We start from the raw sequence: 6,000 nt of genomic DNA, 5'->3' as shown, positions 1-6,000 counted from the left end.
GCTCTTTGCTTCTCAGCTTTAAACAGCCAGAAGTTCTTAAGAATGAGAGCTCCCAGTTTTCTATATCCCCATGTACTATAATGGGATACAGAAAACTACCATCATCCCTGGAGAGGAGGGAAGCTTAATTGTGATAAATCATTGACCTTCCAGCAACAGTCATTGCTGCTTGCCCTGACCTGTTTTTCTATGCTCCCTTTGGGTCTCTTGAGACCAGTGGCCTTGGCAGGGGTTGGGTACATACGAGTTGTGAAGTCCCACAGTAGTCACTCAGGATCTACATAGAAGATCAGGAAGGACGGGAGACAAAAGAAACCCTAACTTTTTTTTATATGTATAAAATTGTCTACTTGACCCTCATAATTGATTTTGGGCAGAAGGATATACTTTATTATAACTTATTTTGTTGTTATTTGTAAATACAAGATGTCTATGGGAAATATGTAATTCTGAGCTGTGTCTATGGAACAAGCCACTGCACCAAAATATTTCAAATATTTAGAATAGGCAGATTTTTTTATTAAAAGGGACCTAATATGTATTTATTTACATATACCATTCAAATTTTGTCCAGCTTTTTCATTATACTAACCCAGCTTTTTAGGGAATTTTATAGCACAGGTATTACATATATATTTTTTGTATATATGTCATACTGTAAATCCATAATACAATTTTCTAAACTTTCTGATTAGCCAGTTCCTTGAGTGAATTAAAGGGGAGAGTATAGGCAAATTGCTTTCTGACTCGTTCAGGAATATGTATCTGTGGCAATGTACCTGAACCAGAACTGTACAGTATCCTTTTCATATTGTATACTTTTTCTCTTTGATGAAAAAATGTTAACTATTTTTGTTTATGACTAATTTATTTTTTATTATTGTGAAAAATAAAGTAACTCAAGATGAATTTATGTGACATGTTTTATTTCTTATCTGGTTGATCTGTACTTGAGTTTCTTGGCAGTAAAGTGCAAGCATCGGCAAGGGTACAGTACAGTAAGGGAATCCTTACACAAATGTAGGAGTGGGCACAATATAACCGAGTTGCAGAAAATTGTATAACCTGTGTGACAGCCCTTGAGAAGTGACAGCAACACCCTGACTGCCCCAAGATGTGTGTGTATTGCACAAGTGAGAGCCATGTCCTGGATGTTGCGGGAATGTGCCCGTCCGAGCTGGATCCTCTGCTGGAGCTGAAGAAGGGTCACACCGGTTCCTCTCTGCTCTGACACAACCAGAGCAGCCCTACAGACAGTTCTTTGCAGATTTCATGGTAATTTCACTGGAAATAAGTGAAGTCATAGAAGCACAGAATTGTTAAGGTTTGAAAAGACCTCTGAGATCATCAAGTCCAACCTTTGACCAAACACCAACACCTTTGAGCAAAACCAGACCACGGCATCAAGCACGGCATCCAGTCCTTGAAGGTCCTGAGGGAGAAAACCCACACCAGAACCTTTCTGGAGGTGACCTGATGTTATCTGACCCTCCATCTTTGCTGTTAGGAGCAGTTCTGCCCAGTTCACCAGAAGCGGGAGTTCCAGGTGTTCTCAATTCACACTGACAGGGCACTGTGAGGGGGTTATACACAGGCACTGCCTGAGGCGCGGCGCCTTCCTGCCCACCGGGCGTGAGGGGAGACCGGCCCGGACCTGAGGGGACTGGCCAGGGCGTGAGGAGACCAGTCCAGGTGCTGAGGGGACCGACTCGGGCATGAGGGGACTGGCCAAGATGTGAGGGGACCGGCCAAGGTGTGAGGGGACCGGCCAAGGTGTGAGGGGATCAGTCCGGGTGCTGAGGGGACCAGCCCAGGCGTGAGGAGACCAGCCTGGGCGTGAGGGGACCGGCCCGGGTGCTGAGGGGACTGGCCAGAGTGTGAGGGGATCAGCCAGGGCGTGAGGGGACCAGCCTGGGTGTGAGGGGACCAGCCTGGGTGTGAGGGGACTGGCCAGCGTGTGAGGGGACCAGCCAGAGTGTGAGGGGACCAACCTGCCCGCACCCCACGCAGTGTGGGTGGGCTGGAGCGGAGTGCAGATCGTGGTGCTAAGGAAAGTAAGATCCAAGTTGTATTTAGACCGTTAATTCTGTTTCAACTGTCGGGAGAAAAACAGGTCATTTAACTCCAGTGGTTCTAAAAAGAAAGGATTTTTTTTTTCCTTACCAGTGATGGGATGGTGGTAATATTTCTCACCAAAATCAAATTACTGTTCAGTAGAGCTTTTCCTCTCAGGGTTTTTTCCATATGTAACTTACGAAAGAGGGTGGGACATGCTGTACTACAAACTTTATTATTATTACTCATCTGTTTTGCTAGAGATCTGTGTATATTTTAGGTGTGTATGGATTTCTAAAAACTTAATTAAGGATATGGAACAACTGTAAATTAAAACAGATATGCAGTGAGTAGAGATAAATTGTCACCCATGCTTCCAGTCAGTGGCTTCCTCTGCAGAATGTGCACCAAGAGGTGCTGTTGATGACCTTCAGAAAGCTGAAGGGAAGTTCTCCATAGTTTCTTTCTCTGAGCTCTGAAGGCTGTTGATACTGGAACATTGTGTTGTTGTGTTGTCTTCAGCCATGTGACTTCCACGGTTGAAATGCCTGAGAGGATTTTAACTGCAATCTTGGGATCCAAAGCAGAGAGTTTAGCATAGAGGTGAAGCAATTACTGAGTGGAGGAGATGAAATAAATGCATATAAATGTCTGCACCACTGCGGGCACTGTAAATAATTTCTGTTGAATTTCCTTTGTTGCACTGGGTGGTCATATTTTGTTTGTTCTCTGTTGCTCATTTTTGGTTGGGATATATTGAAATAAAAGGGAATATTTGAAGAAGAAAAACTCCAACTTTCAGAAGAGGTACATTCCAGTAGGATACATCAGGAACCAAAAGTAAATTTGCTCTAATATTAAAATAACTTCTTCATTCCTGCTTATTCATTGTGTAATTTTGAGGAAGGCATAGGAAAGTAAATATTTAAAGTGCACATAATATGAAATGAACATAACGCACCTGTACTGAAATTGGAATTATTTGGACATATGCATGCAAATGAATCAGTAATGATGAAGAAAATTGCATTGAGTACTTTTAATTTAATTGGTGTCCAGCAACTGTAAAACCATCAGTCAGTTTGTGCCAGACCAACTGTATTGTGGTTTAACCCTGGCTGGAAACTGAGCCCTGCCCAGCCACTCACTCACAGCCTGCTGGTGGGATGGGGGAGAGAGTCAGAGGAGTAAAAGTAAGAAAACCCATGGGTTGAGATAAGTCAAGCAAAAGCCACGTGTGCAAGTAAAGCAAAACAAGGAATTCATTCACCACTTCCCACAGGCAAGGCAGGCGGGTGTTCAGCCATCCCCAGGGATGACCCAGCAGCATCCCCTCCCAGTTTCTTGTGCCCCCCACCTCCTCACTGGGGGTGCTGTGAGGGGCAGAAAAGGCCTTGATTCTGTGTAAGCCCTGCTCAGCAGTGATGGAAACATCCCTGTGTCATCAATGCACAACATATCCCCATCCTAGCTACCACTGAGGAAATCACCCCTAGCCCAACCCAGCACAAACTGCTGTCTGCAACATGGGCAACCTTTCTCCTCTGTGGCAGGTAAGATGCAACCTGAAAATTCTGTCAAGGAACTGTAGCTTTGCAAATTCTTTTGATAAATAAATGTAATTATTATATTTTCCCAGTGTTCCAATTTGGTTTTATTGCTAAATATGTTAAAAAAAAAAATCCCCCCGCAGTCTTTAGTGAATGATCCTGTGCAATTGTGTGGATGGATTATAACTACCAGTTATGATAGTTCCAGTTCCCAAATCTTAAGTCAGATGACTGAAATGGCAGTGGATAGCAGTGTTATATTAATCCAGTGGAAGTTAAATCCTTTTGGAATTGAGAACTGTCTGCATCAGGTAATTAGTTTTGCTTTCTATTATGATGCGTGACCAACAGTCAGCCGTTGTGAGGAGGAGGTGGCAGCTCTTGTCTGTATTGCCCAGACTCTGGCAATGGTGACACATGCACACAGGCCCTGCTTCCCAATCCGAGTCACCAGCTGGCTTTTGTGCTGTCACGTGTCCCTGTGGTGTGAGGCTGAAGGAAAGCATAAGATTTGCCAAGGAGAAACAACCAATTTGGAATTGTGTTGTTGTTGAGTTTTGGGAAAGTGTCCTTCCTTACTCTGGAAAACAGAACCAAGAATCTGATGGTTGGAGAGTAAACCACAAAATTCCACTGAAACCGAGGGAGCTACACCAGACTGCAAAACCAGGCAATCTCTGGTAAAAATAACTTTTCCATTATATGAATGGATCTATTTTTACCTGCAAGAGAATTTAAAAACTGAATTAAAAGTATGTTGCCCTGGGAAATACACTAAACTGTGTTTTCTCTCCCTTAGAACATGACTAGCTGTTCTCCAGCTTTGCATAGGCCTTGGAAAGGAAGGGAGCTTCTGACTTCAGAGCAAAATAGGAAGAAACATGCCAGTGGAAGGAAATGTTTCTGGAGCTGAAGGCGCTGCTTTGGGGCAGCTCTAAGGTATCCTGTGTTGTTTTTAGTTAAGGATTGCTCACTTTATTGTATCTCCAGAACTTTAAAGTTTTGTAAGGTCCAGACTTCTCCACTGCTCTTGCAGCTCTTTGCCTACAGTTTGTGACATAATTACTGCTGCTGGTCTCAGCAACCCGTTGAAATTGCTGCTGCTGGTTCTAATTCACAGTCAGGTGCTGTGAGACTGCAGAAGGTACTTCAAATAGGACAGGAGGCCTACGTAGTTAAAATAAAATAACAGGTAATACAAAAAAGAAGCAACATGTTACTATTCTCCAAGATGCATTTAACGTGCTCCTCCTACTATGTGCTAATTAATTTTTGCACCATCAACACACACTGTATTTCCAACACCAGGATGTTCTCTTTGAACCAGACTTCCTGCTGTCTTGAAAAGTCTCTTGGCGTTTTTATTTGTTTTGTGGAAAGAATGCTTCCTGGTTTTTTACAGTTAAGGGCTAACTTTCCTTGGAAATGGTTACTATTGCCCTAGAGAGTATGTGATGGATGCAGAATGAAGAAGTAGCTGGAATATGGCTTGCTCAAAAAGACTGTCGCCTAGGTCAGGATGGGCTTTCAAATATGAGTGAATGTTGTCTGGCTGCCACAGAATGATGGGAAATGAGAATTTGTAAATCCAGTCCAGCTTAATTACAAGGCAGCACCTGTATGAAAAATTATTTTTGTTTGTAACTGAACCACCTTACTTAGCTAAGACTGGAGGATAAAATGTGGTCCCACTTCCTGGTTTCATCCTAGAGATTGTCAAGTGGTGCCCTCGGCCATATAAACACATAAGTATCCAGTTGGACTTTTGGGATATATTTTGGCTCAAAAATGTGAAGAACTGGGAGCCTACAGCAGCAGTAAACCCTTCTAACCTTTATACCATTTTAACAGAGAAATAGCCAAGGAGAGAACAAGGAAAAATATGTGCAAATGTTCTACCAACTTTTTTTATAGTTGTTAGTCCATAACCTTGGGAAAAGGTGTTTATTTGAAAGGTTGCTTCCAAAAAAAGGAGAGAGAAACTCTGTGCATACTTCACATTCTAACATTTAGAACACATTGTCCATTTTTGATCATGTTCTTGCTGTAGAAATTTGACACATAATTCTTTTAAAATATTTAAAACATCTCCGGTGCATTAGCTACTATTTTTCTCTAAAACACCATGGTTTTTGCACTAAACAGTAATAATTGGCTACCTCTCCACCCCCGATTTTTTGTGGGTTTTTTTTTTTTTTTTACATTGGGGATAGTCTTCCTTAGCATACAAAACAATGCCCAACTTACCCTGTCTTTTCATGATGTAAATTGGTAAATTATGCTGTTGTAGCAGGTCAGTAAGTACAACCTGTGGGACTCGGATGCAGAGCACAAAATACTTCTGATGTCATTAGTATAAATAAAGAATGAGTGGAACAGATAATATGTGTGTGGA

The 6,000-nt window shown here is 42.3% G+C and overlaps 1 protein-coding gene across 3 annotated transcripts in view; it reads left to right on the top strand.

Annotated features, from left to right (window-relative positions):
- The first annotated feature begins 1,340 nt into the window (after nt 1–1,340).
- Nucleotides 1,341–6,000, top strand: part of MYO1E (myosin IE) — a 242,838-nt gene continuing 238,178 nt past the window's right edge. Inside the window, exons 1-2 of one of the 3 annotated variants that reach the window (XM_032700486.1) lie at nt 1,341–1,468; nt 4,405–4,544. The gene's annotated coding sequence lies outside the window, so the exon portion shown is untranslated. Of the gene's footprint in view, nt 1,469–1,602; nt 1,693–1,982; nt 2,055–4,404; nt 4,545–6,000 lie in introns of those variants that run through there. The other 2 variants (XM_032700487.1, XM_032700488.1) reach the window with 2 other exon arrangements.

The sequence above is a fragment of the Chiroxiphia lanceolata genome, chromosome 12, assembly GCF_009829145.1.
Source record: "Chiroxiphia lanceolata isolate bChiLan1 chromosome 12, bChiLan1.pri, whole genome shotgun sequence".
In the NCBI taxonomy this organism is placed as follows: Eukaryota; Metazoa; Chordata; class Aves; order Passeriformes; family Pipridae; genus Chiroxiphia; species Chiroxiphia lanceolata.
This window is presented reverse-complemented; position numbering and strand designations above follow the sequence as displayed.